The sequence below is a fragment of the Dermacentor variabilis genome, chromosome 9 (genome assembly GCF_050947875.1).
Source record: "Dermacentor variabilis isolate Ectoservices chromosome 9, ASM5094787v1, whole genome shotgun sequence".
Classification (NCBI taxonomy): Eukaryota; Metazoa; Arthropoda; class Arachnida; order Ixodida; family Ixodidae; genus Dermacentor; species Dermacentor variabilis.
In genome coordinates, this window is record NC_134576.1 from 81,103,189 (window position 1) to 81,120,256 (window position 17,068).

At 50.6% G+C, this 17,068-nt stretch overlaps 1 long non-coding RNA gene across 1 annotated transcript in view; it reads right to left on the reverse strand.

The window, feature by feature from the left end:
• The window catches only part of LOC142558073 (uncharacterized), a 47,167-nt gene that overhangs the window by 10,132 nt on the left and 19,967 nt on the right, over positions 1-17,068 (reverse strand). The window contains exon 2 of the long non-coding RNA XR_012822946.1: positions 8,841-8,950. This is a non-coding gene — a long non-coding RNA (uncharacterized LOC142558073). The remainder of the gene's footprint in view (positions 1-8,840; positions 8,951-17,068) is intronic.

Below are 17,068 nucleotides of genomic sequence, written 5' to 3' on the forward strand. Positions count from 1 at the left end.
GAGGGTCGAAGACACAAGATCCGTATCCACAAAGATGGTCCTTAGAGGCGGTACAGGACGCAGTTGCTTAATGCAGTCCTGTAGGCATTAAAAGTACTGCAGCGGCTGGGAAGAGGGTTCAACCAACAAGTTTCTCGGAAGCCACAGAGGTGTACCATAGACGAGTTCGGCCGGAGAGCATCCAATTGAGGTCGGCATGAAGGACAGGGTGTAGGCCGAGAAGCGCCATATGTAGGTGGGCGACCCACTGCTCCAGATCCAGGCGCGCAGTGAGGGCCGCCTTGATCTGACGGTGGCGTCGTTCAACCAAACCACTGGCACGGGAGAATATGTAGTGGTATGGCAGTGTTTAGCGCTGAGGACGCGGCGAAGAGAACTGAAGACGCAATAGTCAAATTGCCGGCCGCGATAAGTGGTCACGATGCTGGGGCAGCCGAACAGGAAAACCAATGCTGAAACGAAGGCTTGGCCACTGTTTCCGCAGTGATAATCAGAATGGGCACGGCTTCGGACCAACGGTTGAAGCGGTCAATCATTGTTAAAATGTACCTGCAGTCATGACAGGGAGGAAGTGGCCTAGGCAAATGAAGATGGACGTAGTCAAAACGACAGCCAGGTGGCAAAAGATACTTTGTGGGAGTCTTCGTGTGGTGGGTCACTTTGGCTGTCTGGCACGTGAGGCACGAACGTGCCCACTGGCGAACATCGTCCGTCGTTAATGCTTGGTCAGACGTAGCGCTTTGTAACGAGGCGCTACGTGACGGTTATGGCGAAAAAATTAGAACACCGCACGTTGGAAGGTAGCCGGAATGAAGGGTGAGCTGCAGCCGTTGACACGACACACCAGAGTGAGCCAGGTACAAACGGTTGATGAACGAGTTGCAGACAGAGAGAACAGAGATGATCACGCAGCGCTTGCAGGTCACGGTCGTCCATGTAGGCCCGAACTAGACGTTGCCAGTTCACAGTTGATGCGGGAGAGAACATCATTTGCTTAATTTTCGGTGCCTTTGATGGGCCGGATATCCGTAGTGAACTCAGATATATAGATGAATTCACGAAGTCCACGTGCGACGTACTTAGAAGAGTTTGTACGGAAAACATAAACCACAGGTTTATGCCCCGTTGGAACATGAATTCATTGGCGTTCCTAGAGTGCCGGAAGTGCTGCATGGTGGAGTAGATAGTGAGCGGCTCAGTTGACGCCACTCGGAGCCTATTTGCTGCTGGGGAACAGCGCCAATGCCCACACTGGCAGCATCCACCATGATGCGAGTAGCCACATCAGTTCTCGGGTGTATGAGAAGCACCGAATCAGCGTCGGCTTGCTTACCAGCCCCGTAAACAGCTTCACATTCTGGAGACGAGGAAATCGCGGACGAGCAGCCCTTGGTCGTGCGAAGAAGGTCAGTCAATGGGAACAGCAGCTCAGCTCAGTCCGGAATAAAGCGTCGGGATCAATTCAGCAGGCCAAGGAACTCACGCAGATGACTTAGGGCAATGGGCGTCGGGAAGTGATGCATGACCTGGACGTGGGAAGGCAATCGACAAAATCCGAGAGCCGAGATGTGGTGACCCAGGAATACAAGCTCGGAAGACGTGGAGATGCATTTCTGGGGTTGAGAACCAACGCAAATTGTTGAAGGCGTTGAAAAAGCTACCGGAGGTGAAGTTCATGATTTTGTGGATTAGCACTCATGACGAGGATGTCGTCGGCCTACGCAAATACAGCCAGGAGTCCACGTACTACCTCAGCAAGGAGTCTTTGAGACGTTTGAGCAGCGTTGCCTAGCCCAAATGGCATGCGCGCATACTCAAACAGGACAAAGGGTGCAGTAATGGTTGTTTCCGAAATATCGGCAGGCTTAACGGGGATTCGGTGACGGACCTTCACAAGGTCCACTTTACTAAATATTTTGCATCCTTAGAAGTGGCCTGTGAAATCTTGGATGTGTGGAAGGCGATAGCTATCGTGGACCGTGTGAGCATTGAGCACCCGGTAGTCGCCAAATGGACGCCGGTCACCTGGTTCTTTCTTGGGCACCAGGTGGAGTGGGAGGCCTAACTACTGGAGGAAGGGCGGATAATACTCATCTGGAGCATGCGCTCGAATTCCCGTTTAGCAATGACCAGGCGCTCACCGAAGAGGTAGTGCAGACGAGCTGCGACGGTTGGACCACCCATGACAATTTGGTGGGTTACGCTGAGCTTGGGTGGCTTATTTCAAGTGCAGGGCCTCGTCACCTCAGGAAAGTCATCGATGATGCCAGCGTACAGGCATGGTAGAATCAGCGTGCGTATGCCAGTGGGAGAGACAGCAGACAAGACTCCAGAGATGGAGAGTCCCCTTTTGCTGTCAATCAGGCGACGGAGGCGCATGCTGCCGTCGAGGCCGAAATGGGTTAAGAAGTCCGAGACGAGGATACGCTGATTGACGTCGGCTATGATGAAAACCCACCGGAACGTGCAACGCAGGCCAACGTTGAGAGTGAGGGACCATAGACCGTGCGTGGCGATAAAGTTTGCCGCGCAGAGCGTAGGACCACTTAGAAGGGCTGTCACGTTTGGTGGGCAGCAGCACGCGGACCTCGGCACCCGTGTCTACAAGGAAACGCAGGCCGGAAATACGATCCATGAGGATGAAAAGGGTGTCGGGTTGTAAGCCGAGGTCACATGCCGCCGTCAGTGATCTCACAGTGCATTTTCCGACCACTGGCATGGGGACTTGCACTGGCGGGCGCGGTACTGGAAAGTGCAAAGATACCAGCAAGAAGGGGAACTTTGACAACAGCATGAGCAGGGACTCTACAGAGAAGAGAGACAGCGGCTGGAACGTGAGGAGGAGCCGCACTGGTCATCACAGGACGCCAAAAGGGTGATGATGGAGACGGCGAACTGGTTGATCCGGGGCTCCAAGCGGGCCATGATAGATGATTCTGGTACTGAAGAGGGTGGCGACAAAAATAAAAGTCGCGCCGTGGACTCGAACAGCGGGCTCGACGAGACGGTCAAGGGTCAAGTCTGCTGCAGCAGCCAACACAAGGTGGGTGACTGCGGCAAGCACTGCAGGTAGAGCTCCTTCAACAGCGCACTGTACCCGTCGATGTTGCTGGAGTCAAGGAGTCGTCACATGCTATTGAGCAACTGGAAGGGCGGCGATCTCAAAGCTTCTCGAAGGTGCGGTACAACATATTCGGCTTCAGTTGCTTGTATGCGGCATCCCCCAAACGAGCAGCGATGACGTCCACCACCTCCTGAGCAATCTCAGAAGACAGGTTGGCAAGTAAGCGGTGATATCGAGAAGTCTCCGAGGTAATGCCGTGTAGATCGAAGGACGCTTCAACCTGGGTGAACATATTTTGTGGGTTGTTGCGCCAGAACGTGGGCTGGCGATGCTGTAGAGCTGCGACGTCCTGAGGGCACGAGGTAGCGTCAGGCGCAACGTTGCGGGAGGGCGATAGGTAGCTGGGTTCGGTCATCTCGTAGTCCGGAATCACCAACGTCAGGAACCGAGGGGTTGCAGCGGAGCGTTAAAACCAGAGGACCAGCGTAGCAGGCTCTTATAACGGACTAGCACGTCCCGTGCTTGCGCCGCGAGCACGCGCTACCCTATTTTATTTTTGCCATTTCTTCAGGGACGACAGAGAGCGCCGAGCTCTGCGTCCGCGCGTAGCGGCATTAGTGGGTGCTACAATACTATTCATGTTTCACTAAAATGAACCAAGTGAAAACGCAACACTTGCTTCAGCTGGTTTCTTAGTACGATGATTGCGTGCAGTGGCCGGCTTCTCGGGGTCTTTTTGAAATATTGTGTCGAGCTTCCTAATAGCGCCATCATCACATCATTCTAATAATTCGCAGTCGTCGGTGGCGTCAACTCCCCCAATTTTCCAAAACGCCATTACATAAGAATTACGAGCAACGCACCATAGATGTGACACTGACATAAATATGGTGAATGAGCGAGAAAAGGTGTACATGCATTGCGGTTCTCCCCATTGCCACAAGCCTAAAAGAAAAAAAAACATGATACATTAGCCGGATTTGAGCATTCTCGTTCAATAACGCAATGCTGCGCAGAGTCAAAAGCGCGTCAGAAACGAAACTGATGGTTAGTGTCGTAGCGTGCATAGCGGGAATATCGCGGCTAAGTGCACGTTCACATTTGTGAAGCGACACGCACATACGGAGCCTCAAAATGTATCGTTACTTTGGAGAATGGTCCGCTGCCTCTAGTAACATCGAATCAATTATTTTATTTTTCACTATACTGGCTTCTTTCTTCCGCCGAATTTTACAATTACACAAGTGCAAATCATGTGGAGCCAGCCGAGGTTCCTTTTCGCGCCAGCGAACTCCATCAAGAACCAGTGTATCGCCCCCACCAACCAGTTCGCGCCTGTGCACATCGTTGTAGCCAGCGTCTCTTCCAGGGCGTGCCAACTATGCAGCCTCCACGCCGTTGGGGAAGAAAAAGAAGCGCCGAGCAATGCAGATGGGGAAACATGGGCTCATATTTCTCAAATGTTTTCACCCGTGAAATAACCTCCGATCCTCCGAAAACATGTACCAATCGACGTGTAAATTGCCGTGGATTACTCCGGTACCAAGATTTTCACGGTGGGTGGACAATTTCCCATTTTCTGAAAATTTCTGTGATCGGACTGCACCGCCGCTCTGCTAGGCTTAACGTCGACTACGAGCCAAACGGCGCTGCCGCTGGAAGGGCCGGAGATGGCGGATATGATTGTGGAAGGGGACGGTTTACCCCCCGGAGTGTTTACTGAGGAAAATGGCTGGAAAACAGCACCTTCAAAGAGATCGAGTGCCGTAGCTGGCCGAGTAGACCGCAACGTACGCACTTCGAGTCTGGCTGGCCACTGCATCAGCGGGTCGTCCAGGTTGAAGACCAGTGGGGACAAATGGAAGAACCGGAGAGTGAGCGCACTCCGGCATGGCCACTGATGCCGAAGGAAGACATTAAAATTGTGCTCCGACCAAGGGGAGGGCCTAATATAACCAAGACTGGGCCCACCGTCATCGGGAGGGCCATCGTTGAAGCGGTCGGGCTTAACCCATCGCGGACTAGCGATGACGTAATATGCCCCAACTATCAGCCGAATATCATGATTCCTAGCACACAACGCGGACAAGTACTAAAAGATCAGGCTGATCCTAATTCGAGGCAATGACTTCAAACTCAGCCGCTGCGAAATGGCTCCTCACAGACCCAGTATTCCCAACTAGATGTGGCTCATAGACATGTCGAGATACGACAGCTGACCTCACTTTTGTTCGCAACGTTTCGGAACCCATCTGGGCTAACTTGCACCGTGACTTGGGTAGCACTCATAATATAATAACAATCGCGTTACAGATTGGACACAAGAGACCAGGCTAATTCCCGGTCGTACACTAGGATGAATTCCGTAAAATCAGAAAGAAAATGGTAATTGGCGAAGTAAACCGCACATCTGGACCGTACAACTAAGGAAGGACGTTGGCGCCGCGACTAAAGAGGTGCTAACGGATCTCCCTATCGACAAGATGTACCGCCGATTGGCGCACCTCATGGAAGCTAAACAATCCCTACTCGACAGATGGAAGGCTCAGACAATCAATCGTAGGCTGAGAAAGAAACTTGCCGACACCAATCGAGCTATAGAAGGGCACTGCAAAAACCTCTCTAAGCAACAGTGGCATGAGGTTTGCAACTCTGTAGATGGCGGAAAGCGAAGCAGGAACCTGGAATCTACTGAAGCACCTACTAGGTGAAAGCGGCACAAAATCGAATCAACGCTACGCGTTAAGTAAAATCTTGCGCGTGGCGCAGAATGACTTATCCTAGTCAGAAGTCATTGCACAGCTAGCCCTATCCTATCCTATCACCTATCCGCCGATGACACGCAGCAGCGCCCCCTCCTCGATTGGAATATATAGGAACAAGCATCCCAACTTCAGATGCTGAGTTTACAGTAGAAGATGTTAGGGTGGCTTTACAGGGCGTCAACGTAAGATCTGCCTCATGGTACTGTCAGTATAACAAAATGCTCCGCCATGTGGATGACGACTCAATGAGTACTTGACACAACTAATTAATGACATGTGGAGGGGCGATGACGCTCCTGGCAAATGGAAGACTGTCCACACTATTTTAATCCCCAAACTGGGCAAGCCGCTTGGCCTCGAGAATCTATGACCAATCTCACTCATATCGTGCGTAGGAAAGGTTGCTGAACATGCAATACTCAACCGATTAGCTCGGTACCTGCAAGAGCACGATATTTGCCCTCACACGACGATCGGCTTCAAACCTGGTCTATCTATGCATGATGCCACGCACCGACTCAAGGATAAAATAATGAGCCACAAGACTAGGCACACGATAGCAATACTGGGACTAAGTATGGATAAAGCTTTTGATAATATCCCAACGTTTACACTCAAACCATTTTGAACCTCGGTCTGCGTATTCACTTTCATCAATATGTCGAAGCCTTTCTCAGTGGAAGGATTGCCACGCTCAAAGCTGGGGACCTAGCATCACAGACAATGAAGCTAGCCAACCGAGGCACACCCCAAGGAGCGGTCATGTCACCCACTTTTTTCAATATCTCAACGATGGGTCTCACCAGAAGACTCGAAGACATCGAAGGCACAGAATACATGAGCTACGCGGAGACGACACAATATGGTGTACTGGATACAGCGACGGAGAAGTAGAAGAAATGTTCCAAGACTATGGAAGCGTCACTGAAGAGCACCTCGTTCCAATCGGACTCCGATGCTTACCCAAGAAATCGCAACTCCTACTAGACCGACTTAAGCAACCAGGCCGCAAACCGAGGGGATGGCTTGATCGTAGGGAGGACGACACAATGCTCTATAGCAGCAGCGAAAGCGTCATCCCAAGGGTGGGCTCCATGCGCGTTCTGGGCTGGGTGATAGAAGCCAACGGGTCCAATAATCAAACGATTGTACGTATCGCTAAGGAAATGGACAATGCAATCAGAGGCTCACCAAACCAGTAACTAACCACCGGCATGGGCTTGGAGAAGACAACGTCATCAGACTAGTTCACACCTTTGTGCTACATCACTTCGCCTATGGAGCCATGTACTAGTGGCAGAGATCTGAAAGAGTCAAGCTCAATGCATTGTTAAGGAAGATAATTAAGGTAGGTTTTGGGTTACCTATATACACAGAAACTGAAATATTCATGCAACTAGGGCTGCACAATACACTGGAGGAAATAGGCGAGGCACAAAAAAGAGCCCAGTTCATTAAACATCCCCAAACAGATTGGTATACGAATTACATAACTACGTAGTAAACCTAGAGAAATTCTCGAAGACCTGCGGAACAAAGCTGAAAGCAAGCCAGAGCCAACGCCCTACTACCGAAAGCTGAAAATCAGACAGAAGAATGCTTCTTCGTCGACGCGGCTTTCGTGTCAAATGGACGAGCCTTCATAGTGGTCCTTCGGAACGGCAAAGGTGAAGTCAACTCGGCTTCCACGTGCACCACAGAACAAGAAATTGCAGAAGTGGTAGCCATCGCATTGGCGATTTTAGACCCAAAGAGATCCAGCATCTACAGCGATCCTTGGGCAGTAGTCCGAACATTTGCCAAAGGAGTCATATCGACACAGGCCCTAGCCATTCTCGACGCAAAGGTCGTCAAACTCCACACGATCATCTGGTTTCCTGCTCATATGTGAGAAATCGCCGGTGCTCCCACGAATCTCAACGAATCTCCCCGCACTGCTGCATGAGGAATTGCCAACCGCGCAGCCACAAGGCAAGAAGATTCTGAGGTTCCAGATTGCAGGAATAACCTATTCACGTACAACGAGCTAACCAAGCACTCCTACGTAGGACGCAGGGTCTTCACCCCTCCACACAGTAAACTTAATAGAGCTCAGGTCATTCCGCTAAGGCTATTGCAAACAAGACCCTATCCGAAACCGCTTCTAATCAACAAGATCTATCCCAAGTTCTCTACACCTACGACACGCTATCAATGTAACAACACCACAGATGTTAATCTCATGCTCTGACATTGCTCCGAGTTACGCTGTGACAAGACAACACTGAAGCGTGGTGGGGCGCAGCTCTACGCATTCTCACATTCGAAGAACAGCTACGGGCATTCCAACGGGTCCGCGAAGCCGCCCATAGGCTTGGCCTTTCGGTCCCAACTTGGGAGTGGCCCGCATCGGTCTAGGAAGCTAGTGCGACCTAATGGACCACAGTAAAGATTTCCATTGATCGATCCATCCATCCATCCATCCATCCATCCATCCATCCATCCATCCACGCCGTCCTGGCAAATTCTAGCGCACACTACATCTATAATGATTCTGTCGAAAAATGTCCTTATTTTACGCTGCACGACACTGCAAGACGGTTGGGTTTGTAATAAGGTGAGCCTAAATTGTGTCTTGTACAGACACGGCAGCTCGACGTGCATTTCTATCAAGCGGCCGTGTTTAGGTCAATAAACAGCGCATTAGACAGATCAAAACAAAGAAATTTCCATGTTTTCGATTGGTGCACATAATTCCCTTTGCTCAAAGGAATTTTGAGCATTTCGCCCTTTAGTATCTTCTTTCCGATGCACCGTTCCTGTACTTACCAAAGCTCGATTTCATTGCAAAGACTACACGTCGCGAATTCCTTGTGTCGCAAGCGTTAATCCGTGAATGTATCCGTATTTTTGTGATTCTCTTTGTCTAGTCATAACTTAAGAGGACTTGTCGAATCTTTATATAAAAGAATTGAGTGCAACGTTATCGCCTTCAAAGCGCGCACAAATTAAGTCAAAAGATTGCCACCAACCTTTCCGTCAGGCGTGCAGTAGGTAAAAGGATAGTCGTCGTCATAGATGCTGCCATACTCTTCGAACACACCATACCTGAATTTCGCCCATGCGTGAACGAAGGCATACGCTGAAATAGAAAACGCGATCAACACTTTGTCAACGAAGAGTCGCGGTGCAGCGCTATTGCTATAGTAAAAATACGTTAACTAGCTGCCTCTCTCGCTTGACAATAACGAATACCATACAAGCATCCCTTGGCTTCATCTAATCAGTCTACATGATATGCTGCTTCGGCTTTTCATTTATGACAAGCAACACGGCGTGATGTTACATTGAATGATTTGTGTTAACGACCTGTACAAAGTGAAAACATGCATCAGTCTATTGTATGCCCACTGGAGGACGCAAATTTCCCAATTCCATCGCCAGACTTCGTCTTTTGCCTTCTTCGAGTGCAGTTCCCTTGGAGCCAATTCTGCAAACGTAATGGTCCACCGGTTATCTTACTTACACGTTACCTGCCCAGATCTATTTTTCTCTTAATGTCAATAAGAATGTTGGCTATCCCCGTATGCTTTCTGATCCACCCCATTCTCTCCCAGGCTCTTAACATTAAGCCTAACATTCTTCGTTTCATCGCCCTTTGAACGGTCCTTAACTTGTTCTCGAGCTTCTTTTTCAGTCTCGAAGTTTCTGCCCCATATGTCAGCATCGGTAAAATTCACTGATTGTACACCTTTGTTTCAATGATAATAATAAGATTCCAGTCAGGATCTGAGAATGTATTCCGTATGCACTCCAAACCATTTTTATTCTGTGAATTTCCTTCTCATGGTGGGGATCCCCTGTAATTAATCTAGGTAAGCTACTCCTTCACAGACTCTACAGGCTGACTGGCGATCCTGATTTCTTGTTTCCTTGCTAGGCTATTTATTAACTTTCTTTTTTGCATAATAATTCAACCCCACTCTTACACACTCTCTATTAAGGTCCTCAATCATTTGTTGTATCTCGTCCCCAGTGTTGCCGAACAGGACAATGTCATCCGGAAACCGAAGGTTGCTGAGATATTCGCCGTTGAGGCTGACTACTAAGCCTTCGCTGTTTAATAGCTTGAATACTTCTTACAAGTACGCCGTGAATAGCATTGGAAATTTTATCTCCTTGTTTGGCTCATTTCTTTATAACAATCTTCCTACTTTTTTGTGGAGGAATATGGTAGCTGTGGAATCTCTGTAGATATTTCCCAATATATTTACATAAGTGCCCTGTACTCCTTGATTACGTAATGCCCTTATCACTGGTGGTATTTGTACTGAATGAAATGCCTGTGCGTAATCTATGAGAGCCATATAGAGAGGCTGAATGCTATCTGCGGAATTCTCAATTACCTGATTGATCACATGGATGTTATGCATTGTAGATGATCCCTTCCTGAAGCCAGTCTATTGCCTTAGTTGACTGAATTCCAGTGTTGCCCTTATTTAATTGAAAATGATGTTCGTGAACATTGTCACGGCCTAGTCGGAGACGGGAAAGCCGGTGTAGAGGATGTATAAAAGTACTTTATCAGAGCAGTGAACGCGATGTCGTTGTCGTCTGTTTTCCTACCCGCGCGCTACTTCAGCGTCGTTTTCATCGCCTGGTACATACCCGCGGCGACCATGTAGCATGTGGCATTTGCCCCGCCTTTTAAAAAAAGGCATCGTCCCGATGCCACAACCTCCGCAGGCAGTGCACAGATGGTGCAAAGTTGAAGCCATTAGCAAAAGTATGGATTCATAGGAAGCACGTGCACAACCTCGGGCAGATGCCGCCGGCGTTTGGCGCAGTTATGACTGTCGGAGACAACTTCATAATTCACATCACTGATGCGGCGCAGAAAAGTGTACTGCCCGAAGTATTGAAGCAGGAGCTTCTCACGTAGCCCCCGACGACGAATAGGAATCGAGACCCACACCTCAACACCGACGTTGTACGTGACGGGTCTGTGCTGAAGATTGTAGTGCCTGGCATCGTAGTCCTCTTGTTCTTGGATTGGCAAACACGCAAACTTTCTGGCTTCCTCTGCGCGTTGCGTAAACTCCTCGGCAGCAGTCTAGTCGTCACCGCACCCGTGTTGCAGCATCGCCTCCAACATTGTTGTCAGTTCCCGGCCGTAAACAAAGTTCAAAGGTGTCACGCGAGTTGTCTCTTGGCGAGCCGTGTTATACGCAAATGTAACATATTGCCACATGGTGTGGCGATCGGCGCAAGCCGCTCCGACAACCTCGCCACCGTATTTCGACGACCGCCGAAGACGCGCGAGGAAATCAGAGGTTTCGCGAGCACCCGGTCGACGACCGCTGTGCTACCACAGCGGCGAAGCTGATAATGTGTATCGGGAGTGCCCCTACCGACGACTCAGACTGTGGGTTTTTTCTATCGATTCACCTCGACCTAGGCTCGGCCAAAGACCACCCGACATCGCATAATTCCTCGAACAGCAGCGCATACCGGGCTCATCGCAGCGGCAGTCACGCTCACCCTCAACGCGGCGATATTTCCCTGCTCGCGATACCACCTCGAGGACGACGCAAGCGCGATCACCAAGTCCAAGCCGGGGAAACTGATGTCAGCGGCCTTGCGAGGCGAGGCCGCTGATACTCGTCGCGCTCAAGACCTCGTATCGTGCCGACCGCAGAATAACGAAAACACGATGACGCCAGAACCAGTTTCCGCGAACAAGATTTCACTGGACATACCTGTGTTGATCGACGGCCGAACTTGTAGATACCGGCGCCGATTACTCTATTCTTAGTGGAAAACTGGCGAGCGTTCTGAAAAAAGTTACCTTGCCCTGGAACGCGCCACCAGTTCGTACGGCAGGTGGCCACGTCGTCACACCGTTTGGCCTGTGCACGGCCAGAGAAGAAATTCGCGGTGCGGCTTTTCTCGCCACTTGTCTGGTTCTACGCAAGTGTTCCCGCGATTTAATCCTTGGGATGGACTTCCTCCGGGAATATGGCGTCATTATTGACCTCCGCGAGCGCTGCATCACTTTCTGAACACAAAGGGCAACACCGACTGACAATGAAGGTTTCCGACGCTTCCTGGGCCTTTGCGCATACTACCGGCGTTTCATAGAAAATTTTTCGGAGATGGCGGAGCCGCTGATTTGCCTCACGAGGGACGATGTATCGTTTGTCTGGTCCTCAGAGCAAGAGACTGCTTTCACCGAGCTTCGACAGCGTCTGGTGTGAGCACCAGTTTTGGCCCACTTTGACGAGGAGGCGGACACGGAAGTTCATACAGACGCCAGTAACGTTGGTCTTGGTGCGGTGCTTGTACAACGGCAGGAAGGTATTGAAAGAGTGATCGCCTACGCAAGTCGCACACTATCGCGTGCAGAGACCAACTACGCCACCACGGAGAAAGAGTGTCTTGCCGTTGTATGGGCGCTGACCAAATTTCGACCTTAACTTTACGGCCACCCATTCAAAGTTGTAACTGATCATCACTCGTTATGCTGGCGTGCAAATCTACGGGACCCTACTGGACGATTGGAACGGTGGAGCTTACGTTTGCAGGAGTACGACGTGACCATCGTGTACAAGTCGGGCCGCATACAACAACACGCTGACGCACTCTCGCGCCTTGCCTTGCACTGCCCGTAAAGTGCAACCGCCTGTATATTGATTCAGCTTGTATACTCCAGCAGGGTATACGCGACAATTTGGTACAATCTCCTCCCTGTTCTTGTGGTCGACGTCGATGTACATACTCATCATGTCTGCCAGAGTCTTATTCTTATTATAACGTTCTGTCAGCCCATTGGTTTGGGGATGACAAGCCGTGGTCTTAGTCGCAAAACGGTATCCAGAAGCGCGGCCGTGAACGCAGTACCTCTGTCTGTTATGACATCTGCGGAAGCGCTATGCCTTAGGATGGCGGTTTCGACAAAAAATCCCGCTGCTTCTGCTGCCGTTACCCGTTCAATAGCACCTGTTTCGGCGTATCCAGTAAGATAATCTGTGACAACGGTTATCTTTCTATTACCGACAGCAGACAGTGAAATCGGACCTACAAGGTCTAAGCCTATTTGCTTTAACGGCGCTTGCGGGGTCTGAACAGGATGCAGCAGTCCAGCGGCCTTGCCGGGTAGGGCTTTGCGGCGCTGGCCGCAAGTCTGGATGTAACGTTTCACGACCGCGGCAAGTCTCTGCCAGTAGCAGTTTAGCCTAATTCTTGCCAATGTGTGGGCGTAGCCAAAGTGAGCACAGGTTGGCTCGTTGGGACAGGCATGTAGGACTTCGTCACGAAGAAATACGGGATTGACGAGTAGGTATCTGGCGCCACTTATTGAATAATTCATTTTATAGGGAACGTCGTGGCGCAAGCTAAATGAAGGCAGCTATCTGGCAAATAACCTTGGCACGATGCTGGTCCTTCCCTCTAAGTAACTGATAAGAAGAAACAGTTCTGCGTCCTCGCGTTGCTGGCGTGAAACTCATCACTGACACCGTTGTTTCACCGTTGTCATCACTGACAACGGTGAAAGACCGACCATACAAATATGGGCGAAATTTCAAGACGGCCCATACCAGTGCGAGACATTCTTTTCTGTAGCGCAGTAGTTAGCCTCCGTTCTTGATAACGTCCTGATGGCGTAAGCAATCACTCTTTCGGTGCCGTCCTGCAGCTGTACAAGCACTGCGCCAAGGCCGACATTACTCGCATCGGCATGAAGAATCGTCGGAGCGTCTTCATGAAAGTGTGCGAGCACAGGAGGCTTCTGGCAGCCGTTGCCGTAGGTCGCGAAATGCCCGTTGCTGGTCTTTGCCCAACACGAGGGGAACATCTTCTCTGGTAAGATGAGTTAATGGCCATGCGATGCGCGAAAATTCCGCAATAAACCGCCGGTAGTAGGCGCAAAGGCGCAGAGAACGTCACACGGCCTTTTTATCGGATGATGTTGGGAAATTAGGGACGGCAGAGATTTTATCAGGGTCAGCTCGGACACATTCACAGCTAACATTATGATCGACGAATTGAAGTTCTTCAAAACAAAAATTGCACTTTTTCAGATTTCAAGTTTAGACCAGCTCAGAGTATTGCTTCAAATACCGCCTTTAGTCTTTGCAAGTGTTCCTCGAACGTGGCGGGGAAGACAATCACGTCGTCAGGGTACACTAGGGAGGTTTGCCATTTGAGGCCTGAGAGTACCGTGTCCATTAGTCGTTGAAACGTTGTTGGCGCAGAACATAAACCGAAAGGAACACCTGAAATCCTAAAGTCTGTCGGGCATCACAAAAGCGGTGTTCTCACGGTCTCTCTCATCAACTTCTGTTTTCCAGTAGCCGCTTTTCAAGTCCATCGATGAAACGTAACGTGCGTTTCGTAGCCTGTCGAGTGAATCATCGATACGCGGTAGCGGATAAACGTCTTTCTTTGTGAAATGGTTGAATCTTCGATAGCCGACGCAGAAGCGCAGGCTACCGTCCTTATTTTTCACCAATACGACAGGTGATGCCCAAGGAGTCTTGGATGGCCAAATAACCCCGTCCTGAAGCGTCGTCTTCACTTGTGTTTGTATTGCCTCGCGCTCTTTCAGCGCTACACCATAAGGACTATACCGAATTGGTCTGGTGTTGACTTCGGTGACAATACAGTGCTTAGGGGGCGGCGTCTGGCTAACTCGTGCCGTAAATGGGAAGCAGCTCTTGAACTCATCGATGAGCTCATGAAGGCTGTTGCGTTCGACGGGTGATAAGGTGGGACTGACATCGGCTACAGGGGCAGGCATAGCCAAGGTGGACGCCGCATGCTGCACTGAGAGGCTGTCTTGTATTGGGGGAAATTTCTCTAAGTAAGCAACAGCCGCGCCTTTAACGATGTGTCGACGTTCCCTGCTAAAATTCGTCAGTAGGAGTTCAGCATGTCCATCGATAACATTAATTGCGGCCCTGCCGATGAGAACGTTTTGACTCAGTGCCAGTGCGTCGATGTGTTCAGCGTCGCCAGACCCTGTGTGAAAGTTGTCGCAGATTACAGGCACGAGGGAACAGCTTCGCGGTGGTAGCGGGACGTCGTCGTCGGCGAAACATAAACGGGGTCCCTGGTGTTCCGTAGGGTCGACGTCGTCTGAGCTCGTAGAATATGTAATGACGAGGTTTTGGACGTTAATCACTGTACTATACTGTCTCAAAAAATCCATTCCCAATATAATTTCCTTGCAGCACTCAAAGAGAAGGACGAGGGTGGCGACGAAGGCTGAACTGGCGATTACTATTCTGGCTGTGCATTTTCGAATCGGCGTCATCAATTGGCCGCCGGCAGTTCTGATGTTGGGCCCGGTCCACAGCGTCTTCACTTTTCTCAACCTGTTGGCCAGCTTTAGACTTTTCGAATAATGTGGACCAGTATCGACGAGGGCGGCCACTTGGTGGCCGTCAGTGCGGGCGACAAGATCAGCACTCACAGCGTCGGTTACAAGGGGGTGCGGTTGGAGTCGTCGGAGTTTTATAGTCGTCGATCGTCGCCGATGGGGGCTCTTGGAAAGCTAGGCGGTTTGCAACCTCATCCCCGCAGATCGCTGCCTTCTAGTCTTCCCGGCGCGGGCTAGGGGACCACGCCCCTAGAGGCGTGAGGAAAATCGCGAGGGATCGGTGGGGTGTAACGAGCCGAAAATGGCGAACGCGATCAAGGCGTCGTTGAATCTTCCGGCCGGGAGTTCGTAGAATTGCTGTCACAGGTACGTGCAGCATCAAAAAGAGGGTAATTGCAGTTGGGAAATCTTGGATACCCGGCTGCGCGGTAGTGACACGCGTGGCAAATATATCCTGCTTCGCCACCCATGGAAGCATAGGAGGCGGCGGTCAGCAGTGTGCCGAAACTCGGTCTTTTCGAAGCGGGTAGACGGCAGGGGATTCGCCGTAAGACCCAGGCGGAGTGATCGGCTATTGGCGATATGCCGTAGCTGGCGGAGGCTGTCGAATAGGGTCGGTGGTGGCGGTGATGGCTGCATCGTAGTGGTTGACGGTGTCAGCAGCATCGAAATGGCGGGAGGTGCACGACAAACAGCTTCTGCGCTGCTATTCCACCTGCTATTCCGGCGACGAAAAGGCCTGTCGAACTTCCTTCTGAACAATTTCAGCGACAGAAGCCACCGCTGGGGCCTTGGGAGAAATTCCGAGCTGCCTGATCTCCTCTCGTACAGTTTCTCGGATGACTTCACGCAGAGACGTGCCGCAGTTCTCAGGTAGCATTGAAGCATTCCTCGAAGAGTTCTTGCGGTCATGTTGGCGGTACCGCTGCTGTAGTGCGCGTTCGATAGCGTTGGGCGCCTTAGGGAATTCGGCCATTGTCGTCGGTGGATTCCTCACGAGTCCGGCAAACAGTTCCTCCTTCACTCCGTGCAAGATATAGCGTAACTTCTTTTCTTCAGCCATCTAAGGGTCTGCTCTGCGGAAAACGCGGGCCATATCTTCTGCAAAAATGGCAACGCTCTCGTCTGGTTCTTGAATACGGGATTCGAGAAGGCGCTGCACGTTCTCTCTTCTGGTGCTACTAGTGAATGTGTCTAGCAGCTGGTTGCGGAAGCCATCCCATGTGGTGAAACTCCTCTCCCGGTTAGCTAACCACGTCCACGCACTGTCCTGAAGAGCAAAATAGACATTAGCCAGCTTTTTCTGGGAGCCTCAGTCATTATAACTGGGGACACGCTGGAATTGGTCCAACCAATCTTGGACATCTTCAAAAGCATCACCATGGAAACTTTCTGGGATCTTAGGATTCTGCGGTGTAAGCTACAATGTAGTTGCAGTGGCCATGGCGGAAGTAGGTAGACGCGTTCCTGCAGGGTCCTGCAAAAGATTGAACTCGGTGGTCAGGCCTAGCAGGTGGCGACTGCACCGGTGAACAGGGGTTTTGACGAACGAAGGTGATGCCGCGTTCGATGTATGGCTCCGTGAAGGAGTGCCAACCATGAGGCAATCCTACCCCTCACCTCCACCAGTGTCACTAGTAGAAGACGGGAAAGCCGGTGTAGAGGACGTATAAAAGCACTTTATCAGAGCAGTCAACACGACGTCGTTGTCTTCTGTTTCTTTTTCTACCCGCGTTCTACTCCAGCGTCGTTATCATCGCCTGGCACATACCCGCGTCGACCATATAGGATGTGGCAACATTTTATATAATACTGGAAGCAAGCTAATAGACCTATAATAGTTAAATTCTTTTTCTACTTTCTTGAGGATTAGTATAA